This window comes from Meles meles, chromosome 16 (assembly GCF_922984935.1).
Source record: "Meles meles chromosome 16, mMelMel3.1 paternal haplotype, whole genome shotgun sequence".
Taxonomy (NCBI): Eukaryota; Metazoa; Chordata; class Mammalia; order Carnivora; family Mustelidae; genus Meles; species Meles meles.
In genome coordinates this window covers 33,013,962-33,022,357 of record NC_060081.1, presented here as the reverse complement: position 1 = coordinate 33,022,357, position 8,396 = coordinate 33,013,962, and the positions used below count along the sequence as shown (strand labels likewise).

At 52.8% G+C, this 8,396-nt stretch overlaps 1 pseudogene; it reads left to right on the top strand.

The window, feature by feature from the left end:
* The first annotated feature begins 2,919 nt into the window (after nucleotides 1–2,919).
* LOC123927155 lies at nucleotides 2,920–5,613 on the top strand (annotated as a pseudogene).
* The last annotated feature ends 2,783 nt before the right edge of the window (nucleotides 5,614–8,396 follow it).

Sequence of the window (8,396 nt, the reverse complement as noted above, 5' to 3'; positions counted from 1 at the left end):
TAGTCCCTCCTTCCCTTCCCCCAGCCCCTGACAGCCACCACTCAACTTTCTGTCCCTGTGAATGTGCCGGGTCTAGGTCCATCATATAAGCAGAGGGATGCAGCGTCTGTCCCTTTGTGACCGTCTTACCCCACAGAGCGTAGTGTCCTCAGGGCTTCTGCGTGTGGTAGCAAGTGTCTGAATGTCCTTCCTTTATTGAGGCTGAGTCATAGTCTATCCCATGGTTGGACCGCATCTCCTTTACCCATTCCTGGGACGAGGGACACGCGGGTTCTTTCTGTGTCTTGGCTGCGGCAAACACGAGAGTACACACGTCTCTTTGAGTTCCTGTTTTCATTCTTGTGGACAGATGCCGAGAAGTGGGATTGCCAGATCATAGGGTATCTCTATTTTTAATCTTTTGAGGACCCTCCGTACTGTTTTCCATAGTGGCTGCACCAGGGTGCCTCCCCACTCGCAGGGCACTGCATTCCCTCTTTCCAAATCCTCTCCAGCATTTGCTATGGGTTCTCTTCTTGATGGTGGCCATTCTGCTTGGTGCGAGGTGACATCTCACTGTGGTTTTGATGTGCATTTCCCTGACGATGACATTGAGCATCTTTCCCTCAACCTGTCGGCCAGCTGCGTATCACCCTTAGAAAGACCAAGCCTCACTCATGCCTCTTGATCTGGAGGTGGGAGTGGCAGCAGGCACAAGGTTTGGGGACACACACACACACACACACACACACACACACATACACACACACCATCCAAGGATTTAGCCTGAACTTGGTACTCTGGGCCTAATAGGGGAAGGTCAGGAAGGAAGATGGGAAGGAGGAGAGGGAAAACAGAAACCCAGGGTGGAGGGAAGTCCAGATGAGAAATGATTCTTGGAATCAGTGCAGAAGACCAACATGGAGAAGGCGGAAGGAGGGGGTCTCACCTCCCACTTGCCAGGCTCTGGGGTCTCAATCACGTGTTGAAACCGTTTTGTGCCTGGCATGGTCGCACGCTGTGGACACCCTGTCGTGCCTGCATCTTCAGCCACACAAAACCTTCTGTCACGCTAACTCTGCTTCCAGCTGGTGGGGCCTCATCTGAGCCACAGTGATGATTAACCCAGGTACCCTGGCCTCTTTGAGTACCACCGCCTCTGAGTATCTCTCCCCGCACCCTTTCCTGACCAGTTGGCCCCCAGCCCTCTGGGCACCCCAGGGAAGCTCCAGGGGTCCCTCTTTGCATGCATGCGGACGTCCCAGGCTCTGCTTTGCCCCATGAAGGGGGAAACCTGAGGTTCATTGCTCTTAACCTTTGGACACAATGACCTCTTCTCTGGAGGGCCTGGAGCTCAGAAGTGCAGAATAATACACAGTCCCAGGACAATGAGAATCCCTGAGCAGAGTGCTCTGGGACCAGGATGCAACAGGAGGCCAGAGATCAGGGTCCTCAGGGACAGCAGAGGTCAGAGGACCTGAGCCATGGCTTGATCACATGTCCAGAACACAGAGTCCTCCCTGCGCCTCTTGCTCCATTTCACTCTTTCAACTCAGAAGGAAGGTAACAGAAGCTTTGGAGCCCCAGAGGGACACACGCTGAACTGAATATTACAGGAAAAAAAGTGCCACAGAAATAGAAATGCTGCAATGAGAATTAGAAACCAAAGTATCTGCCCTAAATACAACATTAGCCAACATTTATTTACACTGCACAATGCACTTTTCACATACGGTATCTCACTGGGTACATTCACACTAAGGAGACCATACTGACACTCTCATTTTGCAGATGGTAAAGCAGAGGCTCAGAGAAGTTAGGTCATTGCTGAAGATCACACAGTTGACAGAAAGGGGACTCACACCCAGGTTGTTACTCCAGATCTCACGAAATAGTTTAAGGATTTATGTTTGCTAAAAGAATGAAGTAACTAACAGACTGGTGCAAACTCATGACAATCCCTCACTCACACAGTGTCAGAAGATTTATAACGACATTCCCCAACATTCTCTCACTGGATCCTGCCAACAGCCCTATGAGGTTCTGGACGCTCGGATTTTGGGAAACCTGACACTTAGACGACCAATTTCTCCACGCCAGGCAGGAAGAAGAGCTAAAAACATAGGTTGCTACTCTTTAGACTCCCACCGCTATAAACCCAGCCTGCTGTCTTAACCGCTGTACTCCAGCTCTTCCCATGCCCAGACACCTAGGTGACACTCAATAAATTATTTGTTTAATAAATGAAAGAATGAATGAGAGTGAAGAGAATCAGTATCACATTATGAATGGGGAAGAGATTTAAAAGCTGACACAGTCTACAAGTAGGAGATTTTTAGAACAATTATCTGGCCACTCTGTCCCCTCCCGCAGGGGAAGTGGGATTCCTCCTTCCAACTTGGCTAATTCCACCCCGGGAGGGAGGGGCCCTCCCAGGTGCCCTAGACCCTTGCACCTGCTCCTCTCCCTATGCACGCAGCAGGCTCCTCGGAAGGAGCCGGGATCAGAGGTAAGAGGGGTCCTTGGAGGAGCCCCGGGAGAATAGGGACGGGGCAGGAGGGGGATGAGTGCAGCGAGAACCCTGGGGGGCAGGGCTGGCCAGCACGTCCAGGTCGGGCTGCGGTGGACTGAGCCGGGCCAGCTCTGCAGAAGGCGGCGGCTAGCTAGCCTGGACAGTCACATCCCACTGCAGGGCCCGGGGGACAGCCGCACTGCCTCTGTACCAGGACTCTTGCCAGCAGCCAGGCAGCGCCTGCACCGCCCCACACTCAGGGACAGACTACGCGGCCCCTCCTAGCTCTGGGCCCCCCCCACCCCGCAGCCCCGCGGCCCACTCCCACTCGGCCTCCGCCTGCCCTCTGCCCGCAGCTCTGTCATGCGCTGCCTGCTGCACGGGGCCCGTGCCAGGATGGGGTAGGGGCAGCGCCAAGGAGCCGGGTGATGGGCCGCCCTCTGGGCACTGAGCAGCCTGCCGAGGCCTGACCTACCGCGAGGACTCGCGGACGTCGGTGTGGGCAGGGCAGAACATAGCGCTGCGGACCCTCGGTGACGCTGGGGCGGGGAAGGAGTGGGGAGACCGGGGGTAGGGGGATCCGGGGCTGCTGTGGGTGGTGGGGAGCCCGGGAGAGCTGCTGCCACCCGTGCGTTCTGGGCAGTCCTGGAACCCGCCCCCAACAACTCCGGCCACCTTCAGGAGCCCCACCTGGATGTCAAGTGGATGCCCCAGTGCCTCCCAGCAGACTCAGTGGGTTCCATGGCTTCGCTGATGCCCCTCTCCCCATATTTAAGCCCTTAGGTCCTCCTGCTGGTCAGTTGGGACCTGGGCTTTGTGCAAGCAGGTGAGTAAAGGGGTAGTGGGATCAAGCAGAGCTAGTCCGTACATGGGACCTGTTAACCTATTCACTCTGGCACCCAACAGACGGGCCTCCTTCTCCTGTGAATGTGACAGTCACTCACCTCAGAACCAGCTCGGCCACTGTGTCCTGGGACATCCCAGAAGGCAACATTGTCATTGGCTACTCCATTTCCCAGCAAGTACGAATTACCCTTCTGCTCCCTCAGCCTGTGTCCTTGGAACTCTGAGCCTTCCTTCCGTTACCCCCACTGGGGACCAAAGCTCCCCTCCCCGTGGTGGGGGAATCTGGGAGCTGGTGTCCCCTGGCTCAAGCTGCCCTTGTCATCCTACTCCGTGGAGTGCTTGGATGTTTGAGTCCTGGGACTGGTGTGAGACCACCCTCCTGTCCCATCATCTCCCCGCAGCGACAGACTGGCCCTGGGCAGCTTGTGATCTGGGAGGTGAACACCACCACGTGGGCCTGTGCCCTCTGGGGACTGGCTGAAGACAGCGACTACACGATGCAGGTTCGGAGCATCGGCCTTTGGGGAGAGAGCCCCCCAAGGCCTCGGGTGCACTTCTGAACTCTCAAGGGTTCTGACCGGCTACCCTCCAACAGCTCAAGCCCAGGTGAGAGGCTCAGCTATCCTCCACTCCCAAAAGCTTTGGATTCTCTGGCTTTTTACCTGCCCTTTAGCCTCTTGTTTACTTCCCCCCAAACAAGCCAGTCTAGCTTAGATGAATAAAAGGCTGACTTAATTCATCATACTGCCAAGAAACGAAGGAATAAGGTTGGCAGGGGACTGGGTATAAACAGGCTGATAATGAATTGTTTGGGAGAAGGGCTTTTAAGCTTCCTTTTCCCCACCGTCTGTTCCTAGCCGCCGCAGTCTGTGTGAATACTTGCCCGCAACGGTCCTGCTTTTTTGGTCTCTAACTACCTGTCCACCTTCCTAGAGAGGGGCTCGCAGGGGCAACCCTGCCCCCAGACTCTCCATCCTTACGGGTCTGCATAGAAGAGCTCTGTGGCCGCTCCCCATAACCTGGAGTCTATCTCTTTCTTCTCAGGTGACATCACAGTGGAGGGTCTGGATGGACAGCGACCACTGCAGACAGGGGAAGTGGTTATTGTGGTGGTGTTGCTCATGTGGGCCAGTGAGTGAGCAGCTGCACGGGGCACCAAGGATTGGGGGAGTGGGGGCTCAGTGAGGGTGGGAGGTGGTGAAGGCTGTCAGGGGAAAAGGCAGGGAGGGAAATGCAGGGGAGATGCTTAGTTGAGGGTGCGCAGAAGTTTGAGGAGAGGAAGGCTAAGAGGGTGGTGCTCGCATATGAGCACCCGAAATTCAAGGGTTTTCTTCTCAGATTTTCTAGAAACCGTGTGGGTATCTCACTGCCCTTCAAGGCTGTGAGTGGGGAGGTCAAGATCAAGGTGCAGATTGTATTGTTGTGTCTCAGCTGTAATTGGGCTCTTCTGCTGTCAGTATGATATCATCAAGGACAACGACTCCAACAACAACCCCAAGGAGAAGGGGAAGGGGCCAGAACAGAGTCCTCAGGGAAGACCAGTGGGGACGAGACAGGTAATATGATGTGGGGCCAGTGAGGGAGGGAAGGGTGATTTCGCTTCTAGAAGCAGTCAGGGAAAGGGAGAAGGCCAAAGAGGGGCAGGAAGAGAAAGGAAATGGATATTTGGGATGAAGGAGGCTCTTACCTTCCTGACATGAGACTCAAGCCATTTTTTTTCAAAACAGAAAAAGTCACCATCCATCAAGACCATTGATGTATGAGTGAAGAAACCGAACTCGAAAACAGATGCACTAACAACCTGGGGATGGGGATAGGGTCAGGGAGAGCCTCAGTTGGTGATCTGCCCAAGACTGAAGGATCCCATAATCTCTTAGAGGGTAATGACACTCCCACAATCTCAGGCCTGGTACCCATCCTCTTTCCACTGTGAGCAGGGCCAGAAGGTAGGTCTCTTAGGGGCTGTGCCCCTGGACCTGGGGAATGGCTATCAGATGGGATATGTCCTTCCATCCCCCAGGTCAAGGGGAGAGACACCTGTTCAACTGTATCCCACTAAGTCCCAGATGGGGCCCCCATCGCACCTGCATCAGGTCTCTCGGCATCCCCAGCTGCCCCCACATCTTGCCTCTGGGTCTCAGAGAGGGGTGTTTCTTGGGGTTCTCCACCTCCCCCAGCAACTCAAAGGAATTGTCTGGGTCTGGGGCAGATGCTGCACTGCACTACTCCAATGTCTTCCACGGAGCCTCAGGTGCTCCCCCTCTCACCTGGTAGCCCCCCTCCCCCAGCTGCTGCTGGTGACCTCACCCCTTGGACATTTTTCCAATAAACGTTCTTGGACAAACTGGAGATGACTGTATGGGACACTGTATAGTATGCTGAAGACACTTCCCCACTGTCTCTCCCCTGACCACAAGGGCCTCTCACACCACCACCAACTCCACAGGAACACTCTCATTGTTTTAAGGCATTTGTTTTGATTCTATAACCTGGAATGGGTGGGGAGAGGACAGAAATGGGTATAGAAAACTAGAGCCCTAATTCCTTTTGTTTTGTTCAGTGAGAAGGGCGGAGAAGGAAAAGAAGGGGCGGGGGGATATAAATTCTCCTGCATCCGTGGAAACGAAGGTTATACCACACGAGAGGGGCCGGTAACCTTTTCAAGTTCACTGCCCACATTGACACCCAAGCTTTTCACCATTTATTCCTCTGACTCCTCCATCAACCTCAGTTAATTTCCAGAAAAGGACTGAGTGGTGTTTGGGACAAATCAAAGAGCAGCTCCACTAATGGAACCTTCAGTCCACGTGCTCCTACCCTGTGCCTCCTGTACTTAGAGTCTTCCCCGCCCTCACTCTTCCTTTTGTTTCTGTCTGCCTCTGTCTCTGCTGATTCGGTCAAAGTCAATAATAACTGTAAAGTGTAAGTGAGTTTATATTCACTCTCTGCCACTATATCCAGAGGAGGATTATGGAAATAAAACTGAGGGGTTGGAACTCCCCTGTCAAAAGACTTATACTTTGGGCTCTGGGGCTACTTCCTTCCTGTGAAAGTAGAGGCTTTCCTCTACTCTTTCCTAAATTCCAAGGGTGGGGAATGGTGCCAATGAGAGAAATACCTGTTGATGTTTGCAAGCACTATGGGGGAAAGGCTGCAGAACCCAGAATCTGGACATCATATGCTATACTCTCTGGAGAATCAGAGGTCTTCTCAACTTCGGATCTTTCCAGAGGAGGTGTATGAACTCTCCTTTCTGCATCTCAGTCTCTCTGGCATGTTACAAGAATTTAGGCCAGTAATTCTGAAAGGGACCCCAATCCAAATAGATCAAGAAGTCATTATCCTTTCTACTTAACCTAGCTCCAACCCCAGGTATCACAGACTTAACTTCATCCTATCAGATAAGCCAAGTTCTCATTTGCCCTCTGCCTTGAACCACAAAAGCATCCAGATCTGGGCAGCAGTCTTTGATCCACTGCTTCCCAGTTCTGAAGTAGTACCTCTCACTGGCCACTGGCACGGAAACACTCACATCTCTGGACTCTGGACACCTCATCTCTTGGGATGGAGGTGGCACGGGGTATAGAAGCATGGCATAGATATAGGGAGCTAGAAGTTCAGAATATAAAGGCTGTTTAAATGCATCAGCTCTGGGTTGAATCCCAGTTGCATCATTTACTGTTAGTTTGTTAAGTGACCCCTCTAATCCTGAGTCTCCTGGGATGTGAAATGGAACTAATAATGCCATCCCCTTCAAAAGGTGTCTTTGAGATTAAATGAGATAATGCATCTACAACCTTTCGCCCAGTACCTGGCAGAGGCATACTGAGTATTCAGTTAGCTATCATGATTAGCCTTGTGATACCCCGTGCAAATCATATAGCCTATTTCGGTTAAAACCGGCCCGCTGCAAAACGTGTGAAAGCAACCGCCCTGCCTTCCTCCAGGGTTGTAAGGATTAAAAGAAGTATTCGGCCACACTTTACTCACAATCACGGTGTGAGAAAGACCGCCATTACCTAGGTAGGACCTGGAGTATGTGGAGGGCTTGTGGGCGTGGCTTGAGCTTGAGTTTGCAAGCAAGGACAGGATTGGTTGAAGAGAGGACTCGAGTCCTCTCGGGGTCCCGCCCTAGACCTCACTGCGCCTGCGCACCTTCTGTTTGCTTCAAGGCGAAGCTAGGTGGGGACCTGGTGAAGAGTGTTCGGCTCTCTTAGCATCTGCGTCAGCGGCAGTCTCTGAGGCTGCGTGGCGGGTTGTCCAGGTAACGACGGGAGTTGTCGCTGACTGGTGGCATCAGAGAGACAGGTGTTCTTCAGGCAGTTGAAGCATCTGAGGACCCTGCTGAGCCCTCAGGTGAGGAGTTGCATGCCTCCTCCTTCCCTCGCCAGCCTTAACGTTCCCAGAGAAGTGGGGCAACTGAAATCTCACCATGCTGAGCGCCTACTGTATGCGGAATCTCTGCTCGGTAGGCAGTGTGCGGTAGTCAAGACGGACCACTAACTTCGGTAGCTTTCATTCCTTTTCATTTGACCTCAGTTGTGTACGAGGCCCCGTGCTGGGCGCACGTGTAAACAACGAACCTAAGTCTGCGCCCGGATAAACAAGCGCTTTAGGTAAAAGCCCCAAAGACGGAGTGCGGAAGACCTCACGTGCGCTCTGTTGATGAAGATCTCAGATTCAGAAAAGGATGGGCACCGGGAGAGGAACCATGCTAAAGAAAGGCTGGGTTTTGGAGCTAGGAGACCAGCATTCAAGTCCTAGTGCCAGCTCCACTTTAAATAAATGGTCCAATCGCGCTGACTTCAAGCCCTCGGCACACAGTCTCTGAGGCCCACCCAACTACTCCATTTGGAAAATGGGAGTAACAATAATAGCAGCCTGAGGGGCTTTGGAGGAAGAGTTAAGGAAAGTCATGTGCCCATAGCCTTATCAAACTAAAAAACCCTGTAGAAACTGATAGACGAGAGAGAACATTCAAAATTCAAAGGATAGACTCATACAAAGCTAATGATAGTATCTGCCATCAGTGAATGTTTCCTATGTAGCAAGACAGCAT